The 16,844-nt window shown below is 33.6% G+C and overlaps 1 protein-coding gene and 1 long non-coding RNA gene across 3 annotated transcripts in view; one reads left to right on the top strand and one right to left on the bottom strand.

Moving 5' to 3' along the window:
* The window catches only part of LOC149033506 (uncharacterized), an 88,652-nt gene that overhangs the window by 32,960 nt on the left and 38,848 nt on the right, over positions 1-16,844 (bottom strand). Inside the window, exons 2-6 of one of the 2 annotated variants that reach the window (XR_016178870.1) lie at positions 4,329-4,513; positions 4,000-4,108; positions 3,426-3,542; positions 2,351-2,459; positions 154-2,266 (exon numbers count right to left, since the gene is read on the bottom strand). This is a non-coding gene — a long non-coding RNA (uncharacterized LOC149033506). Of the gene's footprint in view, positions 1-153; positions 3,543-3,999; positions 4,109-4,328; positions 4,514-16,844 lie in introns of both variants that reach the window. The other variant, XR_016178869.1, reaches the window with a different exon arrangement.
* LOC107067664 (dipeptidase 1) overlaps positions 1-16,844 on the top strand; it is a 61,683-nt gene that overhangs the window by 10,541 nt on the left and 34,298 nt on the right. The gene's annotated exons all lie outside the window — the stretch shown is intronic.

Here is a 16,844-nt window from a genome sequence, read left to right as displayed (position 1 = left end):
ATGACGACGACAATGCAAATTTGATTTTCGCAAATATCTCTTAACCTAAATATTGAAATGAACTGTAATGTATAAAAACTATAGATTATGTGTTAAAAAGTAAGAATGATGCATTGGAAAATAATGTATTATGAAAATAAATAGGTTATTTACTTGTACATAATTAGAAGAAGAAAAGTCACGCGACGACAATGTTACTACCGGCACCGCACTGATTGACTTGCGCTGTTGCGAGCTAAGATCGTGTCGCACATGCGCATGACGTCACGAGTGCGCGCGCATCCATTTTCTAAAGGCGGCTTATTGAGAATATTTAAATACATCTAAGTTACTAAAAATTTAGGAATAAAAAAATTGATAAATTAAAGCAATTTTATAAATAAAAACATAACAAAATAAAGCCCTTAATACAAATTACATAAGAATAAAACTGAATAATATCAAGGAAAATATATGCAAAAGCAAAAATTCTCGTTTACAAATTTTAAAAAGTGACTGCCAATAAATGTTACCATAGAATGCAAATCTCTTAGTAACTAATGAGTTTTCATCGTACGTATTTGTCGTAACGAACTAACTTATGCAAACCCAGTAACCGCTTGCAAATTCAATCAGTGGACATGTAATCGATTCACTATGCGAAGAAGAACGAGGCAAACATTCAACAGTGAAATTTCACGGGGAAATTTTCAAAAGTAAAACGTCACGACGCGTATCAATTAACCTCAATTCACGAAGGAAAATTTGTATTGTTTCAATGCACAATACGAATAAAATGCGAACGATGCAGCATCGAACATCCCGTATCACGATTGTTCGTTCGTTCGCTCGTTCATTCGTTTAATGATTGTATGCATACATAGTATAGATTTCAGTTGCAAACGACTTTAATGGCATTATATGAAAACGGTGATCAAGCTTTTATACGATTTTATATCCACTTCGTTGAAAAGTTGTTTAAGAAATAGGATTAACGATAAATAAAAAGAATTGGTCGATTAAAAATACGAAAAAACTGGAACGGGAAAAAGAAAGAAAGAGACAGAGAAGGACAATATTTTCTATAAAATTCGTCGAGCCAGGTCAAAATTAAAGGAGAGAGAAAACGTATAGCGCGTGAGAGGTTCGCGTAACTCACAATCAGGCGCGTCTCGTGGCTAGATAAATTTAATGTCGAGAGCTAGAAAGCGAGAGAAAGAGATAGAGGAAGAGGAACGTTGGCGTAAAATAGTGGAAGGATTTTGGAAGCGCTTGTTCGGAATAATTCGGTTAGTCGTGAACAAGCGTTGTTATATAACAGTAGTTATAGTAGTAGCAGTAGCAACAGTAGTAGCTTTGCTTGTTCGTTAAAATATGTATGTATCAAAAAGGATGAAAGTTGGTGGTCGATATTAATTCATAGCCGTGTTCCTTACGAATGGAAATAGGAGCTGTGCGTTATATGTCAGAGGTCGAAAGCTACGTACGAAGCGTTGAGAGAAAATTTAGAAGCAAACGTAAGAAGAAGAAGAAGAAGAAGATGATGATGATGATTGCGAAAGAGGAAGAGAAGGAAGACGAAGGTGTCGTGAATCCTCTTCTTCAAATCTATTCCGTGCATAGTCAAACGTCGAAGAAGTCGTACGTGCCTCCGCATATTCTGCTCCGTACATTTCGAGTAATTGCAAGGAATTTTCAATGACGCACGAACAAAAGGGTTGTCCGTGTAAACTCGGATGATTGGTCGCCTGCTCTTTCTCTTCTCGTCTCTCTCTCTCTCTCTCTCTCTCTCTCTTGCTCTCTTTCTCTCTCGTTTTCCACACAGCCGCGACGAGGCAAAGGCAAACGTGTGCGGGAATAAAAAGAAAAAACCATCTCGACGTTCTCGACTGTCGTGTCCTGATGCAGAAGGGAGAAAAACGATAGAAAGGGGAGGAAAAAATCACCCGTTGGATGAATGTACTTTCAGCCATCATACGTGTCTCGCGTACGAGCTTGCGAAAGTAAAGTAAAGAGAGAGAGAGAGAGAGAGAAATTTCATATCGGTCGTCTTTCGAGATATGGAAATGCGAGAATTACATCATCAGAGGAAAAATGTGTTTCCTGGCCGGTGAAATACATATATCCGTAAAACGACGTGTAGTCCTCCTTTTCCCTTTCCTATTCTACCTTGCCGGTAATAAAATATATCCAATCGCTACGTAAAACTTACCGATGCGAGAAAGCTGTGGAAAATTAATCTCACCACTACCTCTCACCGTTCTTCTCGCCGTCGAATAACCACCACCTACAAAAAGATTTCTTTAAAGGAAAACTCAAATTCGTGTAGTAAAGAATGTAAGAAACGTTCGTTGAATCCAAAAGGATTTACTTATTCGATCTATCTATCCTCTTCTTTCTTAAGATTCGTAATTTCAAACTTTCGAATCTTATTATAATTCGGAATAAACGTAGCAATGGGTAAGGCTTGCAATTAATTTCTAAAATTCAAAAAGAGAATCACATTATTAAGTCCGTTCTCGCGGTATATTTCATAAGAATTCTCTTCTAAGGTTTTTTTTTTCAAGTATTTTACGAAACACCTGGGAGAATCCAAGGAATTCGCCATTCATAATTATAAAGTTGGCGAGGGCGTTGGAAAAGTTGGAAGAAAATATGAGAAGGGTTATTATGTAATTTAGGCGACCCAAAATTACGTAAGAACGTGATAAAAAAAATAAATAAAAATAAAAATAAAAATACGTTACTGGGTTTTAAAAGAGTATGCAATTTTTCCCTCATTAAATTCACATCCCGATGTTTCTGTATTGATGTATTCTACATTTTTAATAAGGTATGCTAAAATATATTGTATCCATAAGATTATAAATATTGATTTAAAAATGCTTGCATTAAAGATTTGCATAATTCACTTGTTATAAATAATCCTTTGAAATGAAACATATAATTAATATGTAATAAAGATATACTAATGTATTCATTTGAAAATTGTTTTCATAGTAACGCACACCATACCAATAGCTTTGAAAGAAAAATTTTGTAAACGCAACTATATAGGATTTTTAAGTGACAGTCATTGCATGTTCAATGGATCGATCGTGCTCGTTATTGTTGCACCGAGAGACCAATCTCTCTATTGTTTCGTGTTCCTTGCTAAGCAAACAGCAATGCTATGCATTCCTGTGCATTCGTAATATCGCCATCAGCAAATTACAATACTTTAATCCTTTGTTAAAATTTAATCAGGAGTTTGCTTAAGTAGTTGCCATTATACTTGTCTTGAGAAAACTAGAATTCAAACAAAAACCATACACATACATTTACAATATACATTAAATACATTTATACAAGATAAATTTATAATTTAAAAAAGAAAAAGTATAGAAAGAAAAAAAAAGATAAAAAATTGAAATGTAATGCGAACACACTTTGATGCGGTGCTTTACCACGTAAATCGGATACAGCTTTGAGGTGAAATTTTCCAGTGGAATAGGAGGTAGTTCCAAAGCCGACGTGCTCTTGTCTGGAATTGATACCTTGTTCGGCTATCTAAACTCGAAATGCTAGACAAGAGAGAAAGAGTGAAAGAGAAAGAGACCGGATATTTAAACTGCGAATCGAAACGAAAAGCTTGGACTAGTCGATCGTTCTTTCATAGTGGAGAGCTTTTCACAAATTTGACGACAAAAACAAAGAATTTCTTTTTACAGAAGTGACAGACAATACAGTACAGTACCTCGTATCTATATGTTCACGTCCATTCGCTTGTACGAGAAAAAGAAAAAGAATAAACAAGAAATATCTATTCGAACTTTCGATGGACTCTATCTTTGTCATTTTTGTGACGTAGAGTTTGAAAATGTTCTTTTTATTTTTTTATTTTCTTTCTGTCGTGTGTAAAAACCGTGTAAGCTAATAGAATAAAATAAAATAGAATTGAATAGAATAGAATATTGTACAATATAATAAAGATTGAAACTCTCAATTGAAATACAATCGACTTATCGACAATCCACTTACCTGATCTAATATGTTAGTACTCTTGAAAGTAGCGCATGTACCACTGGAAAGCAGAGCTCTTTAAAGTCCTTTTAATCGGAAAGCTTTCCATCGGAAACTCTGACACATACTGCAGACAAAATATATACGTTGAATTCTTCTCATTCTTAGAAGAGAGCTTTATATTCTGTAATGCTTCCAACGAGATTTTAGTTAATGCTTAGCAGTACTCTCAACATCAACTTTCAAAGATGATATTACAAGTTCGTTAATAGTTAGTACAGTATAGAATGTAAATTATATATCTTATCTATATAAATTATATTCATATATATATAAAGTTACTTTACTTTCAAGTTGCCGAAGATACTGGATATCCAACGTTGGCTAATCGTTTTCGATAATGCGTCAAAGTTTTGCTTGGACAATAAACTGATCACTCGCTGAATTTCAGGATACTCTCCTCTTCTAACGAAGCCTCCACAGTCTTTAGATAAACGACGAATTAACGAACTTTCTTAATCTTATGGATTACCTACAAGAAATCGAGTAATTGAAAAGGAAAATCTATTTATTCGATTAAACTTTTCGTTATATAATAAAATGTATTTTGTTAAATAAATAATCGAAAATTTGACCGGCCAATTAGATACCTTGCGTATGGATATAAATCATATTTGTTTAATTTAAATATTATTTATTGTATAATTGTGTCAATATTTTATTATAAATATTAATGATTTGTCTAAAATATTGATTAAAATTGTTTGAATAAAATATTGTCTCGGATAAACAGAATCCATTAGAAAGTGATTCTTTAAAAGATACCTCTTCTTAGAGTGAAGAAAACCTACTTGTTTGAATATTTCAAAGAAGAAGACGGGAGCGTGGTCGACAACGAAGAGAAAAAAGCGATCAAAGATATCGGTGAAGAGGACGACAAAAAAAAAAATAAAAAAGAGAGAAACAAGGAGAAAAGTCGTTGGTGAAGAATCTCGAATTTTTTAATTGAATATTTTTGATGTTCACTTTTGCCAAATCGTGTTTTGCCAATCCAACAAATACTGACCATGACTTTTCCTTAACTTTATTATTGAAATTAATAAGAAAAAGAATATAATGGCATAAAAAAAGAAAGAAACGATTCTTCTAATTTTTCTTACAATCAAAGGTGCATTCAAACAAAAATAATTAACGATCGTACCTTTCTATTCCAAAAAACACTTGGAAAAATTCGTCAGAAGGTTAATAATTATTCTCCCTTTTTCTTTCTATTTTCTTCCATCCCAAAATTCGAAAGATTTGGAAGTTCGTGCGCGTTTATGTGTATAGCGAACGAAGTTTTCTATGTTCCCTCGAGAAACTCGCGAAACTTCGTTGAAGTTTTAAAACGCGCCAGAAACAACTTAAAACACTTTTGGAATTCAAAGTTATTTGTCTTCGATGGATCGACAGGTACATTATCTTTTACCTTATTTTTCTTCTTTTTTTATTTTTTTTATTTTACAAACCTCTAAAATACGAACCGTGTCTACTCCCATTTTGATCGAGTTTTCAAACTTTCATTGAAAAAATAATTAAATTCGAACACATTATGTTAAACAAGTATGGAAAAGTAGAAAATATTTCATTAACCGAAGTTAACGTGTGTGACAGGATGATATTCATTTGGAAAACTGGTTATTTGAAACATTATTCACATTTGTTAGCAACTTCATTTATTCATAAAAAAAAGTCACAAATTCATATTCAATTGATCAATATTTTATGAATAAAAAAGTCAATAAAACAAAAGTATTATATATGTATATTAAAACGTTCAAATAAAAAGGCTTGAAGATTGCGACAAATAAAACCCTTTATTGAAAACCTAATGTTTCCGAGCTCGTTTCTACCAAATACTTTTCCCGCATATATTGGACAAGCATCGAACGTTGTTATATACCAACGAATCACAAATAGCAGCACAAAAAAAGACCAAAAAAGGGGATAGAAAGAGAAAGGTTTGATGAAACTACCTATGGTAAATTCTAGCTCACTGTCAACCAAAATCAAACCTTTCACTAAAGCAACGCTATCCAATTTCTTTTATTGTTAAACAGCGAGTCATATTTTTCTTTTGCAAATATTTCTGAGACCAAGAAGGATAGATAAATAAAAAGTTCTTTTTTTTGTCAATAATAACAAAACGACGATTAAGTTATTATCAATTGTTGAAATATTAATCAAATGCAAGATTGCCGTCAACGCAAAAGTGTTTAAATATTAAATAAAATTTAGACAATGAATCAGGCATTCATGAAAAATTCACTTTTAATTTGTTCTACTCATTTTCTTGAATGTGTTTTCCTCGTAATCTTAGCAGATACCTTTAGACGAGAAAAATCCAAAAAAAAATCGTGCTGAATAAACTCGGTTTAAATAAATTTTTCATTGTATCATTTTATTCAAGAATTTGTCCATAATTTGACTCTATATTTTTATCTACTGTTCTTTTAAATTCGACGAATACAAGAATTATATTTGCTTAACAATGATATCACAAAGTGGTGGTTTTATAAGTTGGTTATACGATCATAGTGGTGCACAATAATTAGTTTTACTCGTAGCTCGAAAGTTTGCTTGGCAAATTGTTCTCGATCGTAATTGAAATTACATCATTCACGATATAATATATGTAGATTTGACGATTACAAGTGTCGACTAGGATCGTCACATGTGAAGTGGTAGGACAGTTATGTTTTCCTGCGTATATACTATAGGATATATATATATATATATATAACGTGACAACGTAGGTAAAGTCGTAACCTGTTGCACGATGAACAACCCGCGCTATACATTGTCCTATTCTATCTTTATCGTTTTGCATATTCCTTGTATATTTCTATATTAATCATTGAGCTATTCTAACGAGACAAGAATTTCAATTCAAATTAAAAAGTTCAACTGGACGGCCGCCAAAGTGTATTTGTTCTTCCCGAAATTCAATTAATCCGTTCAGGTTTGAATCGATCGATGAGAAAAAGTATTTAAAATATCTTCAATAAATCTGTAAAAACTTGTACGATTCTCTGTTTAATCATTGTTATCAAAATAAATGTAATTTATATGACTTTGAAAGTCATATAAACAACACTTAATATAAGAATTTTTATAGAGGACAACAAGCCAGTCTGAAGGTGAATTTCGAGAAAGACGTTGTACCTAACATATACACAGTGCTTCTAAATTACAATACGTGTTTTCTTTTCGATTATTTAACAATTATTTTAATATTCTAACACACTCTACTTATATTACAGCATAATTTTACCATCGTAGTCATCTCTGCGCATGAGCGATAAAATAATTACATTAGAATCATTTGGAATGAAAAAATTGGCAAAATAAGAACGAGATATTGATGTGATCAATTTGGTATTTAAAGTTTAACCCTTTGACTGCGGCGCGCTTTCGAACCAATCGATTAATATGAACGGCTACGACTGTTTTTCCATTGACTACTGACCAAAACAGATAATAATGGCAAATAAGATAAAAATATGAATTTTTAAAAATATTTTTTCAAGTAATTTTTTAAGCTATTTTAATTTATTTTATTTATTTTGTGCATTCCTTCAATAATAATCGGTAATTTAAATATAAAAGAAAAAAATACAACATTTATAATGTAACACAGAGTATAATAACTTTAACAGGATATTTGAATAATTTTTAACCTAATTATAAAAATAATAAAATTAAAATAGACCAATTTCAAATATAAAAGCAATTAACTAAACGACATTGAAATAATTGCCAATATTTAGTTGCTTTGTTACATATCACAATAAATTCCATGTTAAATTAATCGGTAAAACAGCAATAGAGGTGTTATAGTAAAAAAATACAGAGGGCGTATATATATTTAAGCCTTTCGTCGTGTATATTGATGGATTTGTGAGAGCGTATATATACGCCTTTAGCAATCAAAGGGTTAACATTTAAAACATATGATACCGGAAAAAATATCACTTTAACATACTACCGATATAAGGATCAATGATTTGGGTATCTCAATTCTAAAAATAAAAATGGTAGGCAAGCGTTGTTCTCTAACAAGTCGGAGGTTGCATAGCTCGAGGATATCACAGAGGCATCTCGTATTTATGCGTAGTAAAGTCACGTAGGTAGGATACTGTGTGCTTTAGCGCTCGATGTACCTTCTGGATATGCCAGAGGCATCGTGCTCTCCTTTCCCTTTCTTTTTTGTTCTTTTTACAATAACACACACACACACACGCCTCACTGAAACACAAAGTGAGAGAAATAGAGAAAGAAAGAAAGAAAGAGAAAAAAAGGAAGAACAAATCGGAGACAAAAGTGTCGATTCGATCCATCGAAATCGCTTTCTCTCCCTCTCTCTCTCTCTCTCTCTCTCTCTCTTTCTTTCTTTTTATGATTTTCATCGGTGAGTTGACATCGCTACGAAAACAAAATCACCGAGAAAGATTGATATTCCACATTGTCTAGAATACCATCGTACGAAACTTGTACAAGACTTCATCGTTCCTTATTTTTCCCTCTCTCTCTCTCTCTATCATCTTTTTCATATCGATTTCGTCGGAAAAATAATAACCTTCCTATAATCGCGTTCACCCAGAAATTACATTCTTATATGAAAAGAGCAAACGATAAGGGAAAGATAGAGTTCGACGAAACGAGTGAGAGAGAGAGAGAGAGAGAGAGTATATATTCGCAGGGGTAAAAAGTTTGCAGAAACTTTATGAAAAGTAATTTTGCGAATCTATAACGCGTATCCGAGTTATATCTACTTATGATTACTTGCAAAGCGTTTGCTGATAGATCGGGAAAGATAGGAGGAAAGAAAGCTTGACTTATATCCCTTGGAAGGAAAACTTTACCAAGAGTTTCTATCTATCATACAGTAATATGATCTAAAATAATAATGTATATTTAACTCTTTTGTTATATTTACCTCAGTCAATTTATATCGTATATGAATCGCTGTATACGCCAATCATCCAACTTAATCACATAACTCGAGCATACGAGAAATATTTTATTGAACTTTCGATATTGCAGAAATAAATTATTTTATTCCCATGATACGATATTCTTTAATAAAAATGTGTATACGTTTATTTATATATGTAGGTGTAGAATTTTATCGAACACTCTAGTGCAGGGGTCGGTAACCTTTTGAGTCGGAAGAGCCAAAAATTACAATTAACAAAAATTCAAAGTTTTTAAAGAGCCACACAATTTTTTCTTACCAACAATAAATAGTACTCGCATAAATAATGTTTTTTGATTAAAAAAAAAATTAATCTATTTATTCATCGGTGCCTAATTCTCGTTAATCGATTCAGAAAAAGAGCCGCATGTGGCTCGCGAGCCGCAAGTTGCCGACCCCTGTTCTAGATATATATATATATATATATATATATATATATATATATATATATATGTACTAATTTACTTATTCTTTCTCTTACCATCCCATTAGATCATTCATCAATGCTAAAATGTATAATATATTAGTTGGTTCGGAAAGTCGTTTCGTTTTTCTTTTGTAAAAATGAAGATAACTTTTGCTTCGAGGTTAAACCTAAAACTTTCAAGTGGTCATAAATAGTTGAATTTGATAAATTTAACCTCTTATCGATCTTATGTGTTACTATTTGTCGGTTTGTATCAACTAATGCCATTATTGCATTAACAAAAAACGAAACGACTTTCCGAACCACCTAATAATTTGAACTTTACTAAAGAACCACCGACATCCACTTATCTCTCAGTTACTTTTCTCATCCCTAAGAAATTCTATGTGTGTATCGCATACGTATGTATTTATTTACTTATATATATAAATGTTTTTCAACTCGTATAATAAACTTCCTTGCGAACGAACAAGCTTCCCCTATCGTTATGACTTTTATTCACTTTTCTTTTTCTTCTTCTTCTTCTTTTTCTTTTTCTTCTTCTTCTTTTTCCTTTTATTTTTTTTTCTCTTTTATCGTAGTATCTCGTCGCGATCATGCATAATCTTGGCAGTGTAGAGCTTTCCGTTGGAATGTGCGGCATACATATGTAACACGAAGAAAGAGATAAAGAGATAGAACAGGACAGATGGAAAGTAAGGAAGGGGAGTGGCGACACGTCTCGACGTCTGCAACGGAATTCTCCTGCATCTTCGGATCGTCGCCTTTTCTCTCTCTCTTTGTATCTTTTACAATGTCTCTACCACTACTACTATTACTACTACTACTACTACTACTATTACTTGATTCAAAACCTTTTTGTCCTTTTATTTTTTGCGTTGCAAATACGACACTAACATCATACTAAACATTATATGAAATAAAACATATGTTACACGTCATTAAATTTATAGATAAACAACGTAACAAATAATTTATTGCTAATTGTCAAAATTTACATTTAAAACACGGTTATCTGAAAATCAGATAATCGTGTTTAATTCTATTATTGCATGTGTGATAATTATTCGATAATAAAAATATCATTTGTATCTAATTGTATGAAATGTAACTAAAATAAACATATGATTTATTTCTAGCTGACAGCATAAGAGGAACTTTTCTCTTTGTCTATATTTCACATTTGCTTTGAACCGGTACTTGTTCTTCTAACAAAATAGCAAAATGGATTCCGAGCGTATGAAGTTCCCGATTAACCGGCATTCCGAGAGTTCCGACATGCTCCTGGTCTCTGGGTGCGACCTTTACAACCACTTCCTAGATTCTACATGCAATGCTTCCTACCCTATGCTAATCGATTTCAAATATATCAACTTCTACCTTCGACCTTAATAATATATCTATGTAAAATATATATATATACTTATCTATGTATATTCCTTTCTCTCTAGTTTGAATATAATAATATTTGAATACGTTCGTTCGATAGTACCTATATTCTAGCATTATATTATTCTTACAACATGTTGATTAATTTGATATATACGTGAAAATTTTAGATAAATAATAGAATCTCGTAGGATGAGCTTTTCGAGGTTGACGAAATACGCAAACGCGAAGACTTGTGAAGAGACATGTAAAGTAACCCCCAGTAGCAGTCGTCGTCGTCGTCGTCGTCGTTTCAAATTCGAGAAGGATAAGCTAGATACGCTTTTCCTCGTCGGATTCATGCAAAGTTAGAAAAAACAAGGAGAAACTCGATGCAGAGCTAAGCTAAGCAAAGCAAAGCAAAGCAAGGCAAGCCAAGGCAAGGCGAATTTTTTAGCACGCTTTTAAGGCAGATCCGACTTAAGCGAGGACTACGTTCAAACTTTGCACATCCTATGAGTACTATATTTCATTTATTTACATTTCATTCTATATCTTACACCTGTTACTTTCCGCTAAATTTTTCTAAGAACGATTCTCACATTTCCGTTTTTCTTACAAACAAATTTAAAAGCCCAACTAAAATATGTACATTGTAAATTTGATTTCAATTATATGTAACATACACATTGCGTATAAGCATGCAAACTTGCACGTGCACGTGCACGCGCACGAGCTTTGGAATCCTATCTGTTTATCGGTGGAAAATTGTTCCCTTTTGTTTTGTAAAAAAGCGAAATGTTATCGAATCGTTTTTCAATTTCGCCGGTGTAACAAATGGTGATACAACACCTGCGGTGAACCTTGTATCCAGCCCTTACACGCCCTTTCTCTCCTGCACGTCTCGGTCATGCATATTCAACGTACGAAACCTCCCTTTCTACGATGCGGAACGATGCTGCTACAGCTTCCCATTCGTGTACCTACCAATGACAGCTGACAAATGCTACTCAAGTTGCAGTAACATCGGTGCAATTTCCGTGATAACTTAGAATCGATTCTTACTCGAAAACCTTTCGATTTCAACTCGAACAATCAATGAGCAATAATCAATTTACGTGTTATTTTACGTTTAAAGGTTTTAAACGTGCAAAGAAAATGAAAATAGAATTAGTAAACGAGAAAATGAGGATACAAAGCAAATTCTAAACGGATGCGCTGAGAAATGTCGATAAACTCGTTTACTCGTTGATACGATGACAATTTGCAAAATAAGCGGATCCGTAGGGAGTTAACAAATAATGCTGAGAGGAATCGAATACAATTGCAATTCGATTATCATTAATTGGCCGGCCTAATCAGGAAACTCGTTCCATTCGACGTAATAGAGGGATATATTTTCCTGATAAACATGGTATCTACCGTTGTTGTTGTTGTTGTTTTATCGTTGATAGAAATGAACTACACGATAGAAAAGAGAATGAGAAGATTTGCAAGATCGTTCAGGTAAAATAAAGCAAACACTGGAAATATGGAAATCCAAGGAAAATAATTTCCAGCGGATTCTTATCTGTCGGATTTAATAATCGATATGCGAGTCATATCAATCTGGATTGAAATCTTGCTTTCATTTGTTACACACACACATGTATATATATATATATATATATACGCGTGCATACAATTTGTATAAATGCAAAGAAACTGTTTTTTCGTTGTTTTAATGCAACGTTACAATCATAGGGGAGATAGATACATGTGGGAAGAGAAATTTTGCAATATATAAAAAGTATCCTCCATTATCGACGTTTAATGAGAGCAGATACATTTACCTCGATTATCCTACACGTTTGTCAATTTTATTTTTGATTTTTTCTTTTAAAACTATCTGTCGTGGTTAAAGCTAGCTCGCTTTTGCTTTGACAAAAGTTATAATAATTCGAGGCGCTATTCGTTGCAGTATTTCTATAGCTGCAGTTTCACCGCGGTGCGTCACCTGCATTGCTGTGGAAAAAAAAAGAAAGAAAGAGACAAAAAAACAGAAGGAAGGAAGGAAGGAAGGAAAGAAAATAAAAAGAGGATTCTAGAGAACCAGTCGTTACGAATTTACCTCGTCCTATGGGGAAATAACTGCGACGAATATCTACGTTTAAAAAAAAAGCAACTAAAAGAATACACACACAGTTTTTCGAGTTCCTCGAAATTCCACGCATATAAGAAATAAACCGAAGGGAATAAAAAAAAAACATTCGTATCGAATGACAATAAAGACCGATACCGAGACAAAGAAAACCGATTATTGGTTTGTTTTAATCGATAAAATGTAGTATGCAACGAAGATGTTTCACAGTAAAGTTCAAAGGTAATCAATTCGATATCGTCTTTGGAACTAATCGTGCATAATTTCTCGAGGTATTTGATAGTTCTATTTAACTGTTAACTCGTTAACGGATAATATTGTAATCATTAATGATACGAAATATGATATATTAAACGTTATTCGTGATATCGGGTAGTGTAAAATCGATTTGACTATGAAGAGAGGGTGGTGTAAACGATATTTCGATGAAAAATCCTAGCAACATCGGAGATAAGTACGGAAAATGTTAGCGTTTATGAGAACGGAGAAGAGGTTAAAATCCTCGTCTACTAATATCGATGAAAATTGTGATACGCGGTAAAGATGAACCTTCTAATACACAGCGTAATACCATAGTGGCAGGCAAGGGAAGATCGATAAAGCACCTTGGCTCACAGCTTGACGGGACCTGGAAAGAAGGGAAGAGATAGCGAACGTGAGAGGATGAAAAGAGAAAGCTCGAGAATGAAGGAAGAAGCTCCAATAGCCCTTTCAAGGAAATGGAGCGAACGGACCACCTTGCCACCATCTTCTTCCTATTTCTCGTAGTCATTTTATCTCATGTCAGCTTCTAAGACGATTTTAATGTCTGCTCTCGTTCCGGCCCCACGTACTCGAACCAACTTCTAATGTACAATGTATAGGTGTATATACTTCCTTTTTTCTTTTCTTGTGTTTTTTCTTCCAGAATGAGAAATAAGAAATTTTGGTTACTCGGAGTAGATCGTTTCGTTCGATTTATATGCGTCGTCTCAAAGACTAATTCCGAACGCTGCATTCAGATGGGCCCGAAACTTTGCTCCTTCTCTTGATTGATTTTGTATTCAGGATGGATACGCAAGATGGGTTAACGGTGCCACGTTCTGATAGGAGGATGAGAGAATCTTAGCATTTGCGCGTCTGTCTAAGATAGAGAAAGAGAGAGATGATATTTCCTTTCGATTGACTCGACCTAAATAATTTCAACCTGTGACAGTTGGAAGAATCGAAGTTTCATCGTTTTTTCTTTTTTACATCTTCTATATTATGATGATGATGATTATTATTATTATAATCGTCATCGTTGTCGATTCTATTTGTCGTTAGTTAGAGCATACATCTTGAAGTTCTCGTGGGAAATCTGGTTGGAAAGATAAATCGGCCACTAGCGAGTATCGACGATATCGAAAATCTTTTGAAGAGCAAAACCCCGTAGGATCGCGTGCGAGAGCGGACAAAGGAAAAAGCTTCTTTCTCTCTTACAACGATATCTTCTCATTCGTATTGTGCGCTATGATGAAAATCGTGAAATTGCTTTGATACGTATTCTTATTTTCGCGACAACTTTCCTCACGTCAAAGGACAGAAAAGAATCGTATGAATGTTACATGGATTCTTTTGCATATTAATACGCGTAATTAAATAACAAAGGTAAAAATGAGAGAAAGAGAGAGAAACGAATAATCCCTATTCTTATATCTTTTTTGCAAGATTGAAATTAGAAAATATTTTTACGTTGATTTTGTTATATTCGCGGTAGAAAAAATTGGATATCCTTTTGTGGATAAAAAGAATGGACGAGTGAAAAACGAGAGAAAGAGTGTAATAACGATAATCGAATTAATTTTCATTACGACCATTCATCGTTCGCAAAGATTAAATATAATATCCTATTTTATAATAAAGGTATACTATAAATCAAAACGCGCTGGCGAATATTATTATTGGAATTTGGTGCGTTATTTCAATTGATCATCGTAACTGGAAAGTACGTGTTTATTGGTCGTTGGGCGCAATATGCGTGTACGATGCGTACGTATGTTATAATACGCGCGTGTGTGTGTGTGTGTGTGTGTGTTTGTGTGAGAGAGAGAAAGAATTTGATTTTATATAGAGTAGGTGAGAAACAAATGGATGCGCACTCGTATGTTCGCGATAGTTACGCCGTACTAGTTGCGCTCGAAACTATCGTGGTTTTCGCGTTTCCCCATACATAGAGGTGCCAGGGTATTACCTCTTGGCAATCGACGTAACGAACGAGTTAAATTCGGTAACAATGTTTAACGTGGCTCGTACGATGGTGAGCTACTGTGATAACGTTATCGGCAAAGCCATCATTAAGTACGATTTAACTATCGCGCTTCGCTAGCAAGATATTATCGTCGAGAGTTTTAGTTTGCGTGTCATTGATTAACTACAGGTTCCAAAGTAAACCGATTTTACACATGCCACAGAAAGAGCAGCAATCTTTTTAAGCGGCTTTACCCTTAGCATCTCATTGTCTATCTTCTCTATATCCTTTTAAGTGGCATCCCTCGATAACCAAACCGAACTTTCTATCCTATTTTACCAATTAAGACCCACGCGAACCACTCCAACCTCACCGGTTTATATTTTCAATGAAATTTCTCCGTCATATGTTATTGCTTTGCTTTGCTTTGCTACTCTACGCTTCGCTTTGCTTTTATTTAACTTTATGGCAATTATAATTAGAAATATTGTTTTATCGTTAATTACAAAATGGTGTTTGGTATATGCTTTCGATTGTACAAAAAATATGATATTACTTTTGTTTTAAAATCAGTTGCGTTATAATAAATAGGTATATGCAAACGCATGTTAAACGTTCCAATTTGCCGATAGAAATGTTTGCTTTTTCGAACTAAATGACGCAAAAATAACAAGATGAAAAATTAGCTTTAGTACGAGCATTTTAGTATTGTCTACAAATTTCAATTTCAATTATAAGCAACGTTACGATAATAACATCCTCGAGAGGAATGGAAACATCTGTTTGCTTCTATCTCGCACAATCGTTTATGAAAACTTCTTGTTAGCGTTATTAGATATATATCTCGATATCGATCCTATTCCTCGAATCTATGAATTTATATCTATAAAGTATATTTGGGGAGATACCAAGTGGGTGTGTTGTCTTTGGACCTTCGAGAGAAAGAAGAAGAAGAAGAAGTCATAAACCCTCAATATTTCATGCAGATCTTAATATCCCCTTTTTCTACCACCTTCACCCTTGCTTGGTATTTCCCCTCATCATTTCGTACTTTACGATGTTGTACGAAAGATCATTTCGGAGTTATCGCGTTTCGGATTCTTATAAGATCGTGAGAAAATTGTGCGAATATTATAAGACTACCCGAGTAATAAACGTATTCCCATTTCGTCATTATTAAAATATATGGAAACAATTCCCTTATTATGTCAACGTGAAGTATTATTTATTTTATTAAAATAATAAATTAAAAAGAAACAAAAGAGAGAGAGAGACAAAGAGAGAAGGAGAAATATTACGAATAAACAAATAACGTAACGAGAGGTAAATAAATAGCGATAAACATCGGGAATCGATACATCACGTTTATGGTTAATAAAGTCAAAAATCATCGAATTCGTGTACCATTTCGAGCAGCAAATCGTTAATTAATGTTAAATCGTTCGAAGGTTTCGTTCATTCGACGAGTATCCCTGGCATTAGTTTCGAATACGTACAACGATGAACGGGGGCGGGGGAGAATAAGCATCCATGTAGCGTAGAACACGAGGGATGTTAATTCTTTGATGGCATTTGATTTGTCGTTCGAATGCTTTCATGCATTATTATTTAAACCGCTTTGTTTTCTATGATTTCTATTTATTTACGTAATGAAATTTTTGCAAACACGACGTTAACACGTATTACCATAGATTATTAATAT

Source organism: Polistes dominula, unplaced genomic scaffold (assembly GCF_049000335.1).
Source record: "Polistes dominula isolate Pdom_NZ unplaced genomic scaffold, Pdom_raw_medaka contig_373, whole genome shotgun sequence".
In the NCBI taxonomy this organism is placed as follows: Eukaryota; Metazoa; Arthropoda; class Insecta; order Hymenoptera; family Vespidae; genus Polistes; species Polistes dominula.
The sequence above is the reverse complement of the archived record's forward strand: the minus strand, read 5'-3'. Positions and strand labels throughout refer to the sequence as shown.